Source organism: Eulemur rufifrons, chromosome 2, assembly GCF_041146395.1.
Source record: "Eulemur rufifrons isolate Redbay chromosome 2, OSU_ERuf_1, whole genome shotgun sequence".
In the NCBI taxonomy this organism is placed as follows: Eukaryota; Metazoa; Chordata; class Mammalia; order Primates; family Lemuridae; genus Eulemur; species Eulemur rufifrons.
Window position 1 is genome coordinate 78,780,510 of NC_090984.1, and position 11,543 is coordinate 78,792,052.

Here is an 11,543-nt window from a genome sequence, read left to right on the forward strand (position 1 = left end):
ATCAATGATCTTAGCTAGATGTTCTGAATAACTTGCTGCAGCTTCTACATCAGCACTTGCCATTTCACCTTGCACTTTTATGTTATAGAGATGGCTTCTTTCCTTAAAACTAATGAACCAACATGTATAGCTTCAAACTTTTCTTCTACATCTTCCTCATCTCTTTCAGAATTGAAGAGTGTTAGCTCCTTGCTCTGGATTAGACTTCGGCTTAAGGGAATGTTGTGGCTGGTTTGATTTATCCTGAACACTCACATTTTCTCCATATCAGCAATAAAGCTGTTTTTCTTATTCATTTGTTTACTGGAGTAGCACTTTTAATTTCCTTTAAACACTTTTTCTTCATATTCACAATTTGCTAATTGACTGGCACAAGAGGCCTAGCTTTGGGTCTATCTCAGCTTCAGACATACCTTCCACACTAAGCTTAATCATTTCTAACTTTTGATTTAAAGTGAGAGATGTGTGACTCTTCCTCTTATTTGAACCCTTAGAGGCCATTGTAAGGTTACTAATTGGCCTAATTTCAATATTATTGTGTCTCAGGGATGAGGGAGGCCTGAGGAGATGGAGAGAGATAGGGGAAGCGCTGGTTGGTGGAGCAATCAGAACACACACATTTATTGATTGTTTGCCATTTTATATGGGTGCAGTTGTGGCACCCCAAACGATTACAATAATAACATCAGAGACCACTGATCACAAATCTCCATAACAGATATAATGATAGTGAAAAAGTTTATAATACTGAAAGAACTACCAAATTGTGACACAGAGACACAAAGTGTGTACATGCCGTTAGAAAAAATGGTGCCAATAGACTTGCTCAACATACAGTTGCCACAAATCTTTAGTCTGTAACAAACACAATAATCTGTGAATACAATAAAGTGAAACACAACAAAATGAGGCATGCCTCTATTACATATACATATTCTCCACTGGATATAATACACTTGTATTAATATAGATAAACATTTGCATTGCTATCAGTTTTCTACAACCTAAGTTGTTTTAGCCCTGAAAAATGTAAAATGGCCTAGTCAAAAACAATGAGAGTTACACATTTTTATTCAATATGATAATCCCCAGAAGGGTCTTAAAGTACAAGGCCTAACAATCCATTGTAAAAGTACTCCATAATCACGTCCACTTCCTGAAAGAGTAAATTGAGGAAGTCATCAGTCTTTTTAATTAATAGTCTCTGAGTTATTGTTTGACAGTTTTAAACACCTATCAAGTTCTAGTGGTAATAAGCATGAGAGTTGCAAAGATAAAAATAAAGGAGAGAGAGGATGAGACAAACTCTCATAAGCAGCTCACAGTCAGATATAGTAGAATGATGTATAGAATAATTATTATAGTGTAGGTCTACTTGTGATGAATTCTTTCAATTTTTGTTTACTTAAAAAGACTTCTTAGGCTAGACTTCAGAGAGCGATACCACTTCTGTCTAGCTCTCCCTCAGTGGTATCGTCCTTGGAATCCGTTCACTGCTGTGGGAAAGCCAAGATAACATGGAGAGATTTCCAGTAGCTGGCATCAATTGCCTTGTATATGGAAGAGGCCACCATCTGACTATAACCTTATGAGAGACTGTGAGCAAAAATCACCCACCTGAGCCTAGTCAGCCCCTGGAACCATGCCATATAAAAACATTTTTTTTGTTATTACAACAACCCCAAGTTTAGGATGGTTTGTTATGCAGCAGTGGGTAACTAAAAAATTTATCTTGTGTGATTTATTCTAGGAATGTATGTTGGTTTCACATTTAAAAAAAATCAATTAACACCACTTACTACATTAATAGAACAAAGGAGTAAACTCATATCATCATCCCAGTAGATACAGTAGTCCAAAATACAAATACATAACTAAAGGCAGAAAAATAAGACTTCCAAGGTTTTTGTGAAATTTTGCCTGGAAGAGAGGTGGCATTTTATCACAGATCAAAGAGCTGTGAGCAGGTGATCCTAGAGATAAAAAGGTAAATATGTCCAGTTTTTTTTTTTTTTGTTTTGTTTTTGTTTTTTTGAGAAGTAGAGTTAAAGAGAATTCAGCCAGAATACAGACAGATGTAGAAGTAAGAGTTAGAGAGGGAGACCTGAATGTATTTTAATCTAAAATTCTAATTACCAATACCTTTTCCTAGTTTCTTTTTCTTTTATTTTTTTCTCCTTTTTTAGGGGAGGTCTCCTGGTTATGAGTCACAATTTTCTGTATCTTCAGTAATTTTTTTTTTATTATTATATCCTAGACATTGTCAACGCTGTGTTGCTTAGGGCCTGGACTTAATTAATTAATTAATTCTCATTTAAAAGGTTTTAACTCTCATTCTATCGGGCTGTTTATAAAATGGTGAATAAGCTTGATTATTGTTTTAGACGTTTTTAGGACAGTTCTAGAGTAGCCAATTTTCTCTTGCTAGAGTAGCTTTATTTCTGAAGTATAGTTGATTTTTAATTTGCCGTTACTTCATGCTGACTCCTCTTTCAAAGAAACTTTTGCTTTTTTTCTCCTTATCCCTGCTAAGAGAAAAGCTATTTTCGCTGCTAAGAGAAAAGCTGTTTCTTCAGGATTGGCCAAGACATGGTCTCATAGAATCAGAGCGTTTGGTTTGTGCTGAGTTCCATTTGTGCTACTTTGCATTAATGACAATTAGGATGAAATAATAGTGATGTGAAGAGCACTAGTCTAATGTTCACTTTTATGCAGTGCTCTTTCACTACAGCAATATAGAAAGGATCAATTTACAAACCATTACTATTTTTGGAATTGCTCCCAGGATGGAAAAGAATAGCAATTCCTCCATTACATCTTCTGACAAATCACTGTTTCTTTATCATTATCCTCATTTTTGTATTATAACTACTTTTTTTACTTTCACAATAACCAAAATCATGGCATCAGTTTATTACAAGGTGTGAAGAAGTCAGCTAAGTAAGCCAGAGCTGACAGCTGTAATTCATTTCTACAGCAATCAATATGCTCCAAAATAAAATCATGTATAAAAAAAAATCTCAGAAAGCAATTTATAGGGATCAGTTAGTACCACATGGTAGAGAGGTATTTTGAGCTGCATTTCATTACACAAAGATAAAATCAAATTTGCTACTTTGGAATTATAAAAAGAGAAACTTGAGGTTTTAATCTTATATATATATAGGTTCAGAAGCATTTTCTTTCTTTCTTTTCTTTTCTTTTTTTTTTTTTTTTTTGAGGCAGAGTCTCACTCTGTTGCCTGGGCTAGAGTGCTGTGGTGTCATCCTAGCTCACAGCAACCTCAAACTCCTGGGCTCAAGTGATTCTTCTGCCTCAGCCTCCCCGAGTAGCTGGGACTACAGGCATGTGCCACCATGCCCAACTAATTTTTCTATATATATTTTTAGTTGTCCATATAATTTCTTTCTATTTTTAGTAGAGATGGAGTCTCGCTCTTGCTCAGGCTGGTCTCGAACTCCTGAGCTCAAACAATCCTCCTGCTTCAGCCTCCCAGAGCGCTAGGATTACAGGTGTGAGCCACTGCACCTGGCCAGAATTTTCTTTCTTTTCTCTTTTTATTTTAACTGGGTCTGAACTTGATATTTAATGTATCTATGAAATATGAAAAAATACAAAATAAAAAATTTAATTTTCTTTTAAGAATGTATATTCCTGAATTACTTCTTCATTAAATACTTTCACTGAAACTTGAAGCTTGGTTTGGCATGTTTACCAAAAATTCTAAATTAAATAATATATACATGTATATGTAATCATATATATATACCTATTATGTGAAAACAATGACAGGAGTCTTGCTTTAATAAGAAAACATTTCTTAACCATTTTTATTACCAATAGGATTTATTTGGATTTTATTTGCCCGATATATAATTGTTATACTTTTTACAAAATAAAATTTTAAAATTCAAGAAATACTCTGAACAAAATGGTTTTCCAGTGATATCTATTAATAAAAAGAAAAATCAAATATAGCTGACGAAAAAATGATAAATTAATAGAATGATGAGAAATATAACTGACCCAGAAATGACAAATTAATAAAATGATGATCAGCTGAATAGAAAAAGATATTAGAAAAGTTACTGTACCTGTACATCACATGTTTAAGGATCTGGATAAAGACTAAACATGTCAAATGGAAGCAAAAGAATAAAAAAGACACAAGCCGAGCATGGTGGCTCACGCCTGTAATCCTAGCATTCTGGGAGGCCAAGGTGGGTGGATTATTTGAGCTCAGGAGTTCGAGACCAGCCTGAGCAAGAGAGAGACCCCGTCTCTACTAAAAATAGAAAGAAATTATCTGGACAACTAAAAATACATATAAAAAAAATTAGCCGGGCATGGTGGCACATGCCTGTAGTCCCAGCTACTCGGGAGGCTGAGGCAGGAAGATCGCTTGAGCCCAGGAGTTTGAGGTTGCTGTAAGCTAGGCTGATGACACGGCACTCTAACCCGGGCAACAGAGTGAGACTCTGCCTCAAAAAAAAATAAATAAATAAATAAATAAATAAAAAAGACACAAATGAACTTCTAGAGATGAAACTGTAATGTTTGATATAAAAAATACACTTGATAGATGTAGTAGATGATTAAATTTTGCAGAAAAAAATTAGCAATTTTAAAGCCATAGTGATAGAAACTATCCAAAATGAAATACATAGAAAAAGTAGATGGACAAACCAATGAGCAGACTAACATTGAGCTGTGGGGCAACTTCAAGCAGCATAATATATGTATAATTAAAGTAACTGAAGTCCCCAAAAGACAGATGTGTGGTGGTTTTAAAATGTGACCATAAATTCTATCTATCTATTTAATGCATTGAGAATCCTTCTTTAGGAGATGAAGCCCGATGCTCATCCTCTTGAGGGTAAAATGCACTTAGTGATTTGCTTCTGAAAAATAGAATGAAGTGGCAATGATGGCATGTGACTTTGGAAAGTAGGTCATAAAAGGTACTGTAGTTTCCTTCTCAGTCACTGTCTCTTCAGAAAATTAGCAGCCATATTGTGACAAGAGGCCCATCTGGAAAGAACCTAAAGCCTTCTGCCAAAAGCAATCGAGAAACTGAGGCCTTCTGACAACAGCCATGTCAGTGAGCCATCCTTAAACAAATTCTTTATTCTACTCAGGCATTCCAATGACAGCAGCCCAGTCTGACAAATGACTACAACCACATGGAAGACCCTGATTCAGAACTGTCAGTATGCTTCTCCTGAACTCCAGACCCACAGAAACTGTGATACAATGTTTGTTGTTTGAAGCTGCTGGCTTTTTAGAAGAATATGTTCTGCAGAAGTAGATGACTAATACACATTTTGGTACCTAAAAGTGAGGCGCTACCATAAAATAATCCTATAATGTGAGAGTGGCTATCAAACGGAACAGTGGGAAGAAGCTGGGAGAATTTAAGAGGGTTTGTAAAAGCCAAAATAGCCTAGAACAAAGTATTCGTAAAAGCATCATGTACCTTTAGTAAGCTGTTAGCAAGGGCTTAAAGGAAAGTGAGAAAAATCTTATTTAAAATTGGAGAAAAGTGAATATTTGTAATGGGAGGTAGCAACACGGTCTCCTCTGATATTGTTCAAAATGGAAATACACATAATGAACTGGAGGATCTAGCTAAGGATATTTCCAAGCTAAGTGTTAAACACGCTGCCTGGTGTCTTCTTGCTGCTTAAAGCAAAATGTGAGAGGAAAGAGAGAAACAATGGAAGGGCTGTAAAACATTAATGATTAGAAGTTTTATGACAGTGAAAATTATCCGACTTTCCAGAAGGCAAACAATATTAAAATTAAGCACTGACTTCCAAGAAAAATCAAATACAGTTCACTGCAAGAAAATCATTGTTTAAATATGAAAACAACGGTATGAATGCAAAACCCTTTCTTATGGTTACAGAAATATTAATGGTGGTGCCTCAGATAAAGGTCCACTGAAGAATTTAATCATCTCATGGATCCTCTCAATCAATAAGTTTCTAAAGAAGCTTAAGAGCATTGTACTCACTGTCACATCAGAAGTCCTAGGTAGAGAGGCTTTATGTTGAAAAGATTTGAGTATGATTTTTGAGAATGAAGTAAACCCCATTATTATTCATGAAGGACTCACAAAGCTTTAAGATAATTATATTTATTAAACATTGCAAGTTTGCAATAAAAGGCACAAAGACAATATAAAATGAAGAGATTTTTGGATTCCCAAAATTTGACTAGCAGGAAGCAGGCTAAGAAAATTATGCACCTGTCAACATAAGCTACCTTCTTTCATATAAAAGAAGGATGACAAGAGCCTAAAAAGTGTAATAAAGATTCACAGAAGGCAAAGACAAGAGTCAAGGAGAATTATGCCCTGAGACGACTAGGATGAGTTATAATTAAGAAACTTCTAACACTTGTTTGCTTGGATTTCGAAATTAGTATGCATCAGTGATTCTGTGACTTCCATTTTTCCCCTTTTTGAACAGGAGTGTCTATAGTAGTTATGCTATAACTGTCACACCCATTGTTTGTTGAGTGGGCAGAGTGTCTGTTTATATCTTAGCTCATACTTCAATAGCTGTATTTAAATAACTAAATTAAGGAAGCAGTTTCTCTATTCTGGAATTGATATAAAAGTCAAGATTACAAACTTTTTTCCAATTATATAATGGAATGAGATTTTGGAGACACTAGGAAGGGGATGAATATATTTTGCATGTCATAGGATTATAAATAGTTTGTGGCCAAAGACTAGCACCATATTTTGCAAAGATTTTGTCTTTTCTTTATTAAATTACCTTACCATTTTTGCCAAAGATCAATTGACCTTATATATGTGGGTGTATATCAGGGTACTCTATTCTGTCATATATGTCTGTGTACTCCTATTTTCACCAAAACTACAGTCTCTCTATTAACATTGTCTTGAAATCAAATAGTGTGTGTGTGTCAATTTTTTTTTCTTTTTCAAGATTGTTTTGGCTATTATAGTTTTGTTTTTGTTTTTGTTTTTTCTTGAGACACAGTCTTACTCTGTTGCCCGGGCTAGAGTGCTGTGGCATCAGCCTAGCTCACAGCAACCTCAAACTCCTGGGCTCAAACAATCTTCCTACCTGAGCCTCTCGAGTAGCTGGGACTATAGGCATTCGCCACCATGCCTGGCTAATTTTTTGTATATATTTTAGTTGTTTCGCTAATTTCTTTCTATTTTTAGTGGAGACGGGGTCTCGTTCTTACTCAGGCTAGTCTCGAACTCCTGAGCTCAAACAATCCACCCTCCTCAGCCTCCCAGGGTGCTAGGATTACAGGCATGAGCCACCGTGCCCGGCCCGCTATTATAGTTATTTTGTATTTTTCACGTGAATTTTAGAATCAGCTTGTAAATTTTTACAAAAGAAATCCCACTGGGATGTTGATTGGAATGCATTAAATCTCTATAACAAATTAGGAGGGTTTTTTTTAAAAACACCTCAATATTGGGCCTTCCAATTATTGAACTTATAAATCTCTCCATTGACTTCTATCTTTCGGATTTCTCTCATCAATGTTTTGTAATTTTCATCATATAGATGTTTATATCTTTTATGATATTTATACCTAAGTATTTCATGTTTAGGGATGTTATTATAAATCCTACTGTTTCTTAAATTTCAATTTCCCGTTGTTCATTGCTATTATGTGTAAGGTTTCTTTGAAGTAGCCGGTGCCAGAGAAAGAAAGATGAGCAGAGTTGAAAGGGATGAGTAAAGAGGCTTTATTGGGGCGCTCCCAGGTGGGGGTAACAAGTCCCTGAGAGAGGGACCCAGGTGAGCCTCATGGGACTCACGGGACCCAGAGAAGCTGCGCCGCCCAGAAGTCTGAGTGGGTTTATATAGGTTTTTAGGGCTGGGGGATGTGAGTTTCTTCGGCCAGGAGATGTCGGTGCGAGGAGTGAGGAATTTCTTTGTTTCAGCTTTGGGGCGGGTATTGAGGGACAGGAGGAGCCGCCTCTTTTTTCATTAGAGAAGGGAGGGGTGCCTGCCACCAGCCTTACATTCCGGCCTTTTAGTGATAATAGGGCGCAGCAGTCTTTCTGGCTACTTCCTGCTTTTGAGGGGCGTAGTGGAGGCTATGGGCCGGAGTTGGCTGGTGGAGGGGTGACTGGAAGAGGAGAGTAGATGTGAAGAAGCATCTGGTTTACTGCTACTCTGGATAATTTCTGCAGGCGGCGTTGGAGAAACTGAGCCAGAGAAGTCAGTTATCTCTGCAGGGAAGTTAATGACATGGACGACATGGTTTCCAGGGATAGCTGTAGGCGATCTGTAAAGTCTTGGGCAGAAATAACACTGTGGCCCAGGGCGCCTCCCGCAAGCCCTGAGGCTGTGATGGAGGTGACCAAGCTGAGACTCACCATGAGCGGCAAGGGATGGCTCGTTTTTGAGCGGGGTCCCAGGAGAAGTTACTCGAATTCAGACTCACCATATAGAGTTAACTGAAGGACGACCATGACAGGGAAACAAGGACCCGGGGTGGATGTATTGACACAGTGGGCAAGTGTTCTGTTGTATCAGAAGAACTGTCCTGGAGCAGAAGAGGTGGTCGTGGACACAGTATGGTTAGTCAGACAGCGTCCATGAAGTTGTAGGTTGGAGTCAGTGAAGGTGGTGAAAAAGTATATGTGATCTGCATAAGGTTGGCCTGTGGGCTCAAGTTCCCATAGGGGAACTCGAGTGAGTGGAGTGGAGCATGAGGGACCCGATGAGGGAGTCCTCTGGGGGTTAGAAAAGTTTAGGGGAACAGCAGCAAGTAGGGGTCACTGAAGGGAGGCACAGAGGAAACAGTGGGAGACATTAGAGATTATTTTAGAGGAGTTTAGGAAGGCGAGGGTATGTTGAATAATATTCAGCCAGGAGGTAAGAGGGGGATGCTTAGGGCGGGAGGAACGTTGTCCTGCTAGAGTTTGTTCTGCTTCCAGAATATTGATAGATATTTGAACCTGTGTCTGGTGGGCCAGGACATATTCACGGCTGACGTAAATAGTCGCTGAAGGGTAATAGTCGTGTATTTTTCAGTATACTTTTCCTGTGACTTTAATTTTCCAACGCTGGTCTCAAGGGTCGAGGATATCTGTGTGAGAGATATCTGAGTCGGTCTCTGGAGGCTGAGGTAGATATCTCTCTGTGTGAGCCCAGAGAAGTTGTCTGAGGAGGGAGAGATATGGGAGATAGGAGGCCAAAGGTGGGGGCTGGGCTGGAAGATGGTGGTTAATGAGAAAAGGCCGGCCGTACATGAGTTCGAAACGGCAAAGTTAGGTAGGATGTCGAGGGGCTGCCCTGATCCGGGTTAGAGCTAAGGGTAAAAGGTCAAGCCATGATTGGCGGGTCTCAATAATGAGTTTGGTGAGGTGGTCTTTGATTAGTCTGTTAGCCCAAAATTTTAACCTTTCCTGAGGACTGAGGCCTGCAGGGAACATGAAGTTTTCACTCGACATTGAGAGCCTCACAGACCTGATGAACAACCTTAGAAACAAAAGTAGGGCCATTGTCAGACTGAATGGAGGAAGGAAAGCCGAAGCGTGGGATAATTTCAGTAATGAGAGCGGAGGCAACAACAGCAGCAGTTTCATTGGCAGTGGGAAAGGCTTTAACCCATCCTGTAAAGGTATTTACCAGTGTTAAAAGATATTTGAAACACCTGTGAGGTGGCATATGGGTGAAATCAACCTGTCAGTCTTTTCCGGGGAGGTGACCACGCATCTGGTGGGTGGATACAGGGGGTTTGAAGCCCCCTTGAGGGTTAACAGAGGCACAGATGTCACAGTTCGAGCAAACAGTTTTGATGAGAGAATATAGTGCAGGGTGTGAAAATAGAGGCTGGAAGAGGTGGAAGAGGCCCTTAGTGCCAATATGAAGTGAAGAGTAGCTAATTGGGTGGGTAAATGAAGGGCCTTGAGGAGACTGGGGATAAGGGTGGCGTTAATAACAAGGGAGTCCTTGGTGGAGAGAAAACCCCGTTCTCTCCATATGGCAGCATGGCAGTGAGCTATCATAAACACATATTTGGAGTCTGTGTAAATATTTACACTCCTGCCTTGGGCTAGGTGTAAGGCTCAAGTGAGAGCAATGAGTTCTGCCTTTTGGGAAGTGGTGCCCTCTGGAAGTTGGGAGGCTTGTATTACCTGAGAGGCAGAGACAATGGCATAGGCCGCCTGGCGTTTGCCGTCCTCACCTGTGACAGAGCTGCCATCAACAAAGAAAGTTAAGTCCGATGTAGGAAGTGGCTTATCTGACAGATCGGGTCTAGAGGTAGTGGAAGCTTCAACCATTTCTGAGCAGGAGTGTGAGGACAGGGATAGGCAGGGAATGGGGAGCAGAGTGGCAGGGTTTAGAGTCGGGGACTGTGATAAAGTAATGGTGGGATTTTTCAATAAACAAGAGATGGAATTCCTGTAGTCTAGACGGGGTGAGGAGGGCTAGAGAGCAGTGAGTTAGAAGGTCCTGTAAGCAGTGGGTGGAGAAGACATGTAAGTTCTGTCCCAGGGAGAGTTTTAGGGCCTCCCTGGTGAGAGTAGTGGCCACGGCTAAGGTGCAGAGACAGGGCGGCCAGCCATGGACCGTGGTGTCCAGCTGTTTGGATAAGTAGGCCACTGGGGTGGAAATGGGAGTAGGTCCCAGAGGTTGGGTGAGGACGCCGAGGGCCAGGCCCTGGCACTCATCCGTGTAGAGATTGAAGGGTTTTTCAGGATGAGGGAGTCTTAGAGGGCTGCTTGTAGGAGAGAGTCGTGAAGTTTTAGGAATGCACGGGAGACAGCCTGAGGGTTTAAGAGAGGGCCAGCAGAGGCATCATGTGCTGCCTCATAGAGGGGTTTGGCAAGGAGAGAAAAGTTGGAGATCCAGTGTCGGAAGAAACCAACAAACCCAAGGAAGGATAGAATTTGTTCCGCAGTGGTGGGAGGTTGGAGGTCGTGGAGGGCCTGCTGGCGATCAACAGTGAGATGACGGGAAGTGGGGGTGAGACTAAGTCCAAGGTAAGTGACAGGAGGCTTAGACAGCTGAAGTTTGGAGGGGGACACCCGGTAGCCCTTAGAGGCAAGGAAGTTGAGTAGAGAGGCAGTGTGTGTGCGGCTGTCAGAGTATGAGGGGCTGCAGAGTAATAAATCATCCACATATTGGAGGACAGTGCTTGATTGTAAGGGGCACTGAAGAAGATCTTGGGCGAGAGCCTGACCAAAGAGGTGGGGGCTGTCCCTGAACCCCTGGGGCAGGACAGTCCAAGTGAGTTGTCGAGTCATGTTCGTGTCGGGATCTTCCCACGTAAAGGCAAAGAGATTGTAGCTGGTTGGATCTAAAGGAATGGTGAAGAAAGTGTCCTTGAGGTCCAGGACAGAAAAATGGGTGGTGGAGGGTGGAATATGAGAGAGTAAAGTGTAGGGATTAGGCACCACAGGGTGTATGGGGACAACTGCCTTGCTAATGAGTCTGAGGTCCTGGACTAGCCGGTATGAGCCATTTGGCTTTCTTACTGGGAGAATGGGTGTGTTATAGGGAGAGGCAGTTGGAATTAAAAGTTTTTCACAC

At 40.4% G+C, this 11,543-nt stretch overlaps 1 pseudogene; it reads right to left on the bottom strand.

The window, feature by feature from the left end:
• Nucleotides 1–10,291, bottom strand: part of LOC138398399 (ADP/ATP translocase 3-like) — a 46,630-nt pseudogene extending 36,339 nt beyond the window's left edge.
• Nucleotides 10,292–11,543: the final 1,252 nt, after the last annotated feature.